This window comes from Schistocerca americana, chromosome 6, assembly GCF_021461395.2.
Source record: "Schistocerca americana isolate TAMUIC-IGC-003095 chromosome 6, iqSchAmer2.1, whole genome shotgun sequence".
NCBI lineage: Eukaryota > Metazoa > Arthropoda > Insecta > Orthoptera > Acrididae > Schistocerca > Schistocerca americana.
Window position 1 is genome coordinate 146,712,276 of NC_060124.1, and position 10,318 is coordinate 146,722,593.

The following is a 10,318-nucleotide window of genomic DNA, read 5'->3' on the forward strand; positions in this document are numbered from 1 at the left end:
GTGACGTAATGAGAAACGCAATAAGTTAAAGAGCATAGTACAGTATCTCTAACTTGTGGGCAGAAGCCAGAACGATTGTAGAAGGTTTAAGGAGCCTGCCGATCTTGCGAACCACTGTTAACAGTATTCTATGCATCCACTGTTGCCAGTTGGCGCCACGATTCCAGTTGGATGCTTAATGGACGGAATGTGCGTCGATACCTGTGTAGTTGTACAGAGTAATTTACTGTAGTTGAAAGTGGTTCTGGTGTGTCTGAATTGCCAGAGAACACGCGAGGGCAGAGGGGTGATGCGTCTCCACTGCGTCACAGTTCCTTTTCGTCGGCCCTTCCCATATTGCCGTTCATCACTTGTAATAATTCTGTGCTGATCTAATAATTCTGTGCTCATCTATCTGCGTTAGATCAGAAATTTCATGTAAAAATTCATTTCTAAAAACTTATTATGGAATGGAGGTTTGAACAGAAAATGTGCGTTATGAAGGTATCGTTCAGGCTGAAACACAACAACAATAAACTTCCACAAATGTAGCAGAATACTTTATGCAGTTGTTTTCATATATGACTTTACACTGAAACCCCACACTGTTTTTAATCCCGGCACGAATTTTTGCACAGCTAGTGTCGACTCAGATAGACATCAGCTTGAAGATATATTGACATATGTTTTCGAGTGGGGCCCGCCTTTAGCAAACACTATTTTGTTTTTGTGCCAGACATGTTTCACTGGAGCTCCAGCATCATCAGTGCGTTCTTTTATTGTTATGGCTTCTTACCACATGGTGTGGTTTTCCTGCTGTATTAAGTTTTTATAATGTCTGTTTTTCTTTGCAGTTTGTCTACCGCAAGGTTTCTTTTTTCGTCATCTTCTTCATTGCCAAGTTCAGTGTTTTTAGTTGTCACTATCACTGTCACTGTCTATGTTGTGTACACAGCTCCACGTAGTCAGCGCGTACACAACTTTCTCACTAGAGCGCATCCCGCTAAGCAGAACAGCGCAGGCGCAGCGCTCGTCCGTCTCCGTACTACGAGATGGCGCTGCCATAGAGACAGACCAAATTCTGCTTCCACCGATCCGCGTATTAAGATGTAACGCAGCCAATGAGATTGATGCTAACGTAAAACCTTTTCTCCTCGCGGATCACACGCGCGCAGTAATACATGAATGCGCGAGGTATTGTAACGAGTGTACAGACCTCTGATTAGTCAGTCTGCATTTGTCTGCACCTTTCTGTACCAGTCTGCAAGAGTCTGTACCAGTCTGTCCGAGTTCTACATTTGTCTGTACCAGTCTATAGTCAAGTTTCAGTCTGCGCCTAAAAATATTACCATATTCCTGTATATAGCCATGAAGATAAATGGCTCAAATGGCTCTGAGCACTATGGGACTTAACATCTTAGGTCATCAGTCTCCTAGAACTTAGAACTACTTAAACCTAACTAACCTAAGGACATCACACACATCCATGCCTGCGGCAGGATTCGAACCTACGACCATAGCAGTTCCGCGGTTCCGGACTCTAGCGCCTAGAACCGTGAAGATAAATGTATAGACACTTTCGTCAAGTATCAGAGATATGTGAGTATAAGATTAACGTACCAATACCAAAGGAACTCCAGATTGTCAATTGTAAATAGCATCCAGAACCAAGTTAAGCAATTTTATGCCTGTTATTATTTTAATAAATGTGTGTGAAAATTAATCAAGTTCTGTTTAAAGTTGGTCACCGTCATTCTGCTACTGTAAGTGTGCAAGTGGCATTTCTATCGTCTGACCTAACGGCAGAAGATAAACAAGCCACGATAAGACCACGAGACATATTACTGACACTTGCCTACTTCGTTAGAGCGACAAGTCAAATAATCTGTGTGTACCGAAGGTCTTACAGTGCGCACTCCACAGTCTATCAGTTGGGATAACCGCTGATAGTGACAGTGACAGTGATAGTAACAGTGACAACTCAAAACACTCAACTTGACAATGAAGAAGATGACGAAAAAAGAAACCTTGCAGGCGCCAAACTGCAAAGAAAAACAGACACTATAAAAACGTAAAACAGCAGGAAAACCTCACCATGTGGTAAGAAGCCATAACAATAAAAGAACGCACTGATGATGCTGCAACTGCAGTGAAACATGTCTGGGGCAAAAACAAAATAGTGTTTGCAAGCAAAACATATGTCATTGTTAAAGCAAACGCAGACAAAAGGAGCTTCAACATCAAGAAAAAGATTTATTATTCGCCTCGTAACATTCCGTCTATATAAATCACCTAGTAGATAGTGTCGGAAGTTCCATGCGGCTTTTCGCGGATGATGCTGTAGTATACAGAGAAGTTGCAGCATTAGAAAATTGTAGCGAAATGCAGGGAGATCTGCAGCGGATAGGCACTTGGTGCAGGGAGTGGCAACTGACCCTTAACATAGACAAGTGTAATGTATTGCGAATACGTAGAAAGAAGGATCCTTTATTGTATGATTATATGATAGTGGAACAAACACTGGTAGCAGTTACTTCTGTAAAATATCTGGGAGTATGCGTGCGGAACGATTTGAAGTGGAATGATCATATAAAATTATTTGTTGGTAAGGCGGATACCAGGCTGAGATTCATTGGGAGAATCCTTAGAAAATGTAGTCCATCAACAAAGGAGGTGGCTTACAAAACACTCGTTCGACCTATGCTTGAGTATTGCTCATCAGTGTGGGACCCGTACCAGATCGGGTTGACGGAGGAGATAGAGAAGATCCAAAGAAGAGCGGCGCGTTTCGTCACAGGGTTATTTGGTAAGCGTGATAGCGTTACGGAGATGTTTAGCAAACTCGAGTGGCAGACTCTGCAAGAGAGGCGCTCTGCATCGCGGTGCAGCTTGCTGTCCAGGTTTCGAGAGGGTGCGTTTCTGGATGAGGTATCGAATATATTGCTTCCCCCTACTTACACCTCCCGAGGAGATCACGAATGTAAGATTAGAGAGATTCGAGCGCGCACGGAGGCTTTCCGGCAGTCGTTCTTCCCGCGAACCACACGCGACTGGAACAGGAAAGGGAGGTAATGACAGTGGCACGTAATGTGCCCTCCGCCACACACCGTTGGGTGGCTTGCGGAGTATAAATGTAGATGTAGATGTAGGTGCAGAGTGCTGCTGCTCACTGTAATAAACGCTTACTAATGATTCGGATGACCAACTGCCATGGACGACTGCCTTCGACCGAGCGAGGTGGCGCAATGGTTAACACACTGGACTCGTATTAGAGAGGACGAAGCTTCACATTCTTATCCGGGCATCCAGATTTAGGTTTTCCGTGATTTCCCTACATCGCTGCAGGCAAATGCCAGAATGGTTCCTTTGAAAAGGGCACATACGATTTAATTCCTCATCCTTCACTGCTCCGAGCTTGTGCTTCGGCTCTGATAACCTCACTGTAGACGGGACATTAAACTTTAACCTTTTTCCTTTCCTTGCTATTGCCCATGACTGATAGCTCTCTGCAAAGGCCAACGAACCAGCGCTATGGACAGCTTCGTGGGGAGGTCGACAGCAATACTATGTCACTGCCTACTGTCCGCCTAGGAATATCGGCTTATACTGCATTCAAAGTGGCACCGACAATGGTCATCTCAAATGCCCGATAACGTCGGCTGATAGCCTGGTCAAGGTGTTACCTATTTCCTTAGTCAGTTTTTGGCTTGGAGGTTAGAAGCCATTCAACTTGTGAAGCAGGTTAGATTTTAACCTCCAATGGCAGAATGGATACCGCGACGCCTCTGTATAAGAAGACGAGTGCTGCAATGTGGCGTTTGCAATTAAAAACGGGCCGAATGCGTGTAGATGAGCTATATTTCTCTCGGAATGAACATGGGATGTACTGTATACACTGTCCTCAGTTGCAGCAATTACCTGGTAAGATTTACAAATATATGAGGTGAAAGGTCGTGTCACAACAGTCAAAAACTCTTGAACTTTGTGACTCCACTTTCCTTCTCCCACTGCCGATTAGTGTCTGAAGGGGCCACCACCTTTGGAGGTGATTTACCATATTCGCTGTTTTTCATATTTAAACCTGTATTTATGGTTTCAGTGATACGCCCCATTGAGGACCTCTCCAAAACACGTTGTTTCCAGTATGGTTTATTATGATACAGTGACAGGCAGTGTGACTTCGGTGTACAAAGGTTTCGGCAATGAGGTTATGAGCACATAATCGATAATTCGCCCTGGTGAAAGTAGATGGTCCCCGTATAAGATTTTTTCACTCTGCAGCGGAGTGTGCGTTGAGACGAAACGTCCTGGCATGTTAACACTGTGGGCACGGCCCGAGACTCGAACTCGGGACATGTGCCTTTCGCGGGGAAGTGCTCTACCAGCTGAGCTACCCAAGCACATTCGCTTTGAACTTTGGAAGGTACGAGACGAGGTACTGCTGGAAGTAAAGCTGAGAGCACTGGTCGAGATTGGTGCTTGAGTATCTCATTTAGTACAGTATTTGCCTATGAAAGGTAAAGGTCCCGAGTTCGAATCTCAAACACAGCTTCAATCTGCCATGATGTTTCAGAGTAGATGAGGTTTATATTATATGATGCACAGATAAAATTTGTGTGTGAGAAAGCAAGTATTACATAATTAATGAAAGATATAGTTTCCTAGAAATGGCAGTGGTATGTGTCTCACCTCCTATTGACACAATCGTCTCAGGACGTCAGTTGTCCTTGGTGGGTTCACAGTTTCAAGGGTCGCACGAGAAAAAGATTGAAAGATTTGATGAATGAATGGTTGGATGGGTGGTATGTCTTATTCTCGACAAGCGTCGAGGGCGTACACGGATGCATCTGAGTGAGTGCCTGACGCTTGTATCATAACCATTTCAAAATCGGCTCTGTGGCTGCATTAGGTAGTGATATTAGAAAATAAAGTAGCAATTGGTATTGTAAACTGTTTGCAATTAATTATTACAGTTGGGGATATTGTTCAACACACTGGAGAAAAAATGTAGTAATGACATTCGAAATTCACTTGAAGATTTAAATCTAAATTACAATTTATAGTTATGAGTATTCCTATGGGTAACGATGTGCGAGAGAGTAATAAAGTGATAATGTGACTTTTAATAAGAAAAAAGGATTGGGCGAAAAGCAATGATGGCAGAAATGACATAAGAAAATGAGGCTCTAAGGGAAGAAATCCAGACAATTAATCAAAATTTATATGTCAATTTTCAAGAGTTAGAGGAATGTAAATAGTTTGTTAATAAATCACAGTTTGAAATCGGCGAATAGTGTCAACAGTAAGAAAGGAATACGACTGGTGTTCAGCAACAACATTCTAATTTAGAGACAAAGAGTCACATTCTAGATAAAGATATTATATTGATGTAGATTTAATATTCCAGGAAGTGACAGCACCAATAAAAGAAAATTGCTGTAGGAACGTTATTATTGATAATATGACGATTAGAGGACAGTTTATAAAATTTTAGTGTCATAAATACGTTTATCCAGTTGATTTAATGAAACTGTTCGGTGTTGTCTTTTCATGTACGCTGAGTGAAGTTGAAAGGAAGCGACTTATGTGTACGGCATTTCACCGCTGGCGCGGGAAGAAATCGCGTTGTCAATCAATATGCAACGTTAGACGAGCCTGGGATTGTGTTCTGTCGTAAATATTCGTCCGGAAAAAAACCTTAACCTTTAAAGAAAGTACTTTTACTCAGTTGTTACAAACGAAACAAAGAGATATTGACAATATCCTTGCAAAAATACTCTGACCATAACAGGGTATAGAATGATACCGTTAGCGACAAGGATATGGTCAACGCCGTGACCAGATGCTTGTCATTGAAAGTACGTGAGTTGAATAAGCAGCACAAACGACTGAAGATGTCGACGGATTACTAAGCATTATTGGCAAGCAGAAGAAGGTGCCACATGCAGAAGAGGAAAATAGTTATAGGGAGAAGAAAAAAGATGGGAAAGAAAGGGAGCGAAAACAGAACGCGGGCAAAGTATAAGGAAGAAGAGAGTTGCAGGAGCAAACAAAGTGGAAAGCAGCCTTTAGGGAGGACGTTCCTTTGAGCCTTTTGTGTGTCGCGGTCTGGTCGAGATTACTCGCTGTGATATTGTTAAGGAATTCCACTTCTTTACCACCGAATATCTCTCGAGTTATACTTTTTCGTGTATTGTGCTGAACTCTTTGTACAGAGCTTGCAGGCGGACCGAGACATCATCACACGCGAACGTTTTAATGTACATTGCAGCGCATGACGTCAAAGAGACAGACCGCAAGGCTTCGCGCTGCACAAATGTTTTAGCTTTCAGGTACTGCAGGTTAATTATTCTTTTGTTTAAGAGAAGCGTTAGTGCTAAGAAGAAATTCATAGACGTCGCCTTCGTCGTAGACATTCCGGTCTCATCGGTCTTCCATTTTAACCACAGTAAGAAGCCGCCGCAACCCTCACATCTCTTTCGGAGGAGGAATTAGCACACTGAGAGGTCAATCAGCTTGTGACGATGGTAGGTACCGAATAGGTTTCATCTAAGGTAGATTTCTCAAGTGATGTACGATGATGTTCGATGGTACAAATGTCAGTAGAAACGGAAATATGTTATTGAATAGCCCTGCGAAAGTATTTATAATTAACTGTAAAAAAACATTTTGTAAACTATATTCTACCATTAAATGCTGCCTATTTCTTCCTTTTCTCCTTCATGTTTACATAAATATATAACAATTTGTATTTGTTAATACGAGTATGTTTGCATTCTTTCGTCCAATGCTGAATATTGCATATGAACTGTCACGATGAAATGAGATCAGCGACCTCAGTAGTCATTAGACATCGTAAGAGAGCAGAATGCGGCGCTCCGCGGAACTCACGGACTTCGAACGTGGTCAGGTGATTGGGTGTCACTTGTGTAATACGTCTGTACGCGAGATTGCCACACTCCTAAAAATCCCTAGGTCCACTGTTTCCGATGTGATAGTTAAGTGGAAACGTGAAGGGACGCATGCAGCACAAAAGCATACAGGCCGACCTCGTCTGTTGACTGACAGAGACCACCGACAGTTGAAGAGAGTCGTAATGTGTAATAAGCAGACATCTATTCAGACCATCACACAGGAATTCCAAACTGCATGATGATCCACTGCAAGTACTATGACAGTTAGGTGGGAGGTGAGAAAACTTGGATTTCATGGTCGAGCGGCTACTCATAAGCCACACACTACGCTGTAAATGCCAAACAACGCCTCGCTCGGTTTAAGGAGCGTAAACATTGGACGATTGAACAGTGGAAAAACGTTGAGTGGAGTGACGAACGACGGGACACAGTGTGGCGATCCGATGACAGCGTGTGGGTATGGCGGAAGCCCTGTGAACGTCATCTGCCAGGGTGTGTAGTGCAAACACTAAAATTCGGAGGCGGTGGTGTTATGGTGTGATCGTGTTTTTTATGGAGGGGGGCTTGTACCCCTTGTTGTTTTGTGTGCCACTATCACAGCACATGCGTACATTGATGTTTTAAGCACCTGCTTGATTCCAGCTGTTGAAGAGTAATTCGGAATGGCGATTGCATCCTTCAACAGGATCGAGCACCTCTTCATAATGCACGGCCTGTGGCGGAGTGGTTACACGACAATAACATACGTCTAATGGACTGGCCTGCACAGAGTCCTATCCTGAATTATATAGAACGCCTTTGGGCTGTTTTGGAACGCCAACTTCGCGCCAGACCTCACCGACCAACATCGGTACCTCTCATCAGTGCAGCACTCCGTGAAGAATGGGCTGCCATTCCGCAAGGAACCTTCCTGCACCCGATTGAACGTATGCCTGCGAGGGCGGAAGCTGTCATCAAGGCTAGGGGTGGGCCAACACCATACTCAATTACAGTATAACCGATGGAGAGCGGAACGAACTTGTAGGTCATTTACAGCCAGGTGTCCGGGACCTTCCGATCAAATAGTGTATGTTATAATACGAGGGTTGGAACATTAATAAAGTAAACTATTTATTTACAGCTCGTACAAAATAGAGACATGTTTCAAAATTTTACTGACCTTCTAAGTAGTCACCGGCAGTGTGCATAACGCATTGCCAGCGATGTGGAAGTCGTAGGATACTCTTAGCAGTGCCAGTTGTGTTGACAGTTCGAGCGGCGCGGTCTTTTGTCCAACGAATTTGTAACAGTTCTGAAACGAATGCCTTGAAGTGTTTCCTTCAGTTTAGAAATCGAACTTACGAGGGCTTAAGTCAGGGGAGTGCAGTAGCTATTATAGCACTTAGCAGCCCCATCAGTCAAACAAATCGGTAACAGCTTGCACTGTACGTGCTTGAGCATTGTCCTGCAAAATGATGGTCAGGTCCGGCAGAAAGTGTCATCACTTCTGTCTCTATGCTGTTCATTTTTGGAACGACCAGCTTAGAAAGCTTAAAAAGTTTTAAGTGTTTTCACATAAAAATTCGGAGGCATTACTCGCCAGCACACCTTCGTATTTTAAAATGAACTCGCGCATTCTAGTGGGGATCAGACACGCGATCTAGAATTTTAGCGTGAAAAGCTTTAGCCGTGCCTAATGGCAGTAGTGAAATGTGTGTTCACAAAGAATCTTTGTGGGGGATTCGATGGAAAACGGCCAAATACATAGTCCGATCAAAAGTATCCGGACACCCAGTAGTGGACATGACCATGAGGTGGGTCAACACTACACCTTTATGATGAATTCCGTTCGGGATATTTTCAGTGTGTCTGAGTGTCTGTGGAGAGATGGCAGCTCATTACATCTCAGGAGAAGAAACCAGAGAAGGTATTAATGTTTGATACTATGCTCTGGAACGAAGACGACTTTCCAACTCATTCCAGTGGTGTTCCAATGGGTCTAGGTCGAACCCTCTAGGCAGGTTACTCTATTTCAGGAATGTTAGTGTCCTCGAACAACAGCTTCTGTGAAGCACTATGGGACTTAACATCTAAGGTCATCAGTCCCCTAGAACTTAGAACTACTTAAACCGAACTAACCTAAGGACATCACACACATCCATGCCCGAGGCAGGATTCGAACCTGCGACCGTAGCGGTCGTGCGGTTCCAGACTGTAGCGCCTTTAACCGCTCGGCCACTTCGGCCGGCTCGAACAACAGCATCAGAGATGCTGCTTTATGACAGGGTGCTTTATGCTGATACAATGATTGCTCTTCAGTACGAAAACTTAATAAGGGGACCACTTCCCAACCATGAAAAACACCCCCATACCGGAACATAACTCCTCTGTACTTCACTGTTGGCACTAACATGATAGCAGGTAACGTTCTCTAGGAATTCGCCAAACTCAAACCATTCCATCGGATTGCCACAGGTCGTAGCGTGATTTATCACTGAAAATCACTCGCTGCTAGTTATTCATCTCAGGTGTTGACAAGCAGTGGATACGGAAGCGTGTGGCTTATGAGGAGCTGGTGGACAGTATAGTATCCCATTGTTGTTAGCTCACTATCTACAGTCATTGAGCTAGTCTGACTGCTGGTAGTTGAAAGGGATCGGATATTTTGGTGCGAACACAGCTGTATGAAGCTATTACAGCAGGTTACGTGTTTGAATGAAACCTTTTGACTGTTTACCTGTTTCCACAAAAGCTGTTCATTTGAATAGGACTTTGTGTACACTTTTGAAATAATTTACGTAAGTCGCTTCTGATAGGCCACAGCTTGGGCAAAAGAACCATTTACACGAGTAGTAGCGGCCACTGTGTTTATGTTGTATAAAATACTGCCAAGAGAAAATGCATAGCGTAGGCCTTATCTTCTGGCTAGATAAAATTAGAGCGGAGCTTGATCTACATCTACATCTATATGGTTACTCTGCAATTTACTCTTAAGTGCCTGGCAGAGAGTTTATCGAACTATTTTCGTACCACTTCTCTACCGTTCCACTCTCGAATGGCGCGTGGGAAAAAGGAACACCTAAATCTTTCCGTTCGAGCTCTGATTTCTCTTATTTTATTATGATGATCATTTCTCCCTACGTAGATGGGTGTCAACAAAATATTTTCGCATTCGGAAGAGACAGTTGTCCATTGAAATTTCGTAAACAGATCTCGCCGCAAAGAAAACCGCCTTTGTTTCAGCGACTGCCCCCACAACTCGCGTATCATATCAGTGACACTCACACCACTATTGCGCTATAACACGAAACGAGCTGCCCTTCTTTGCATTTTGTCGATGTCATCGGTCAATCCTACCTGGTAAGGATCCCACACTGCGCAGCAGTATTCCAGCAGAGGATGGACAAGTGTAATGTAGGCTGTCTCTCAGGTGGATTTGTCACATC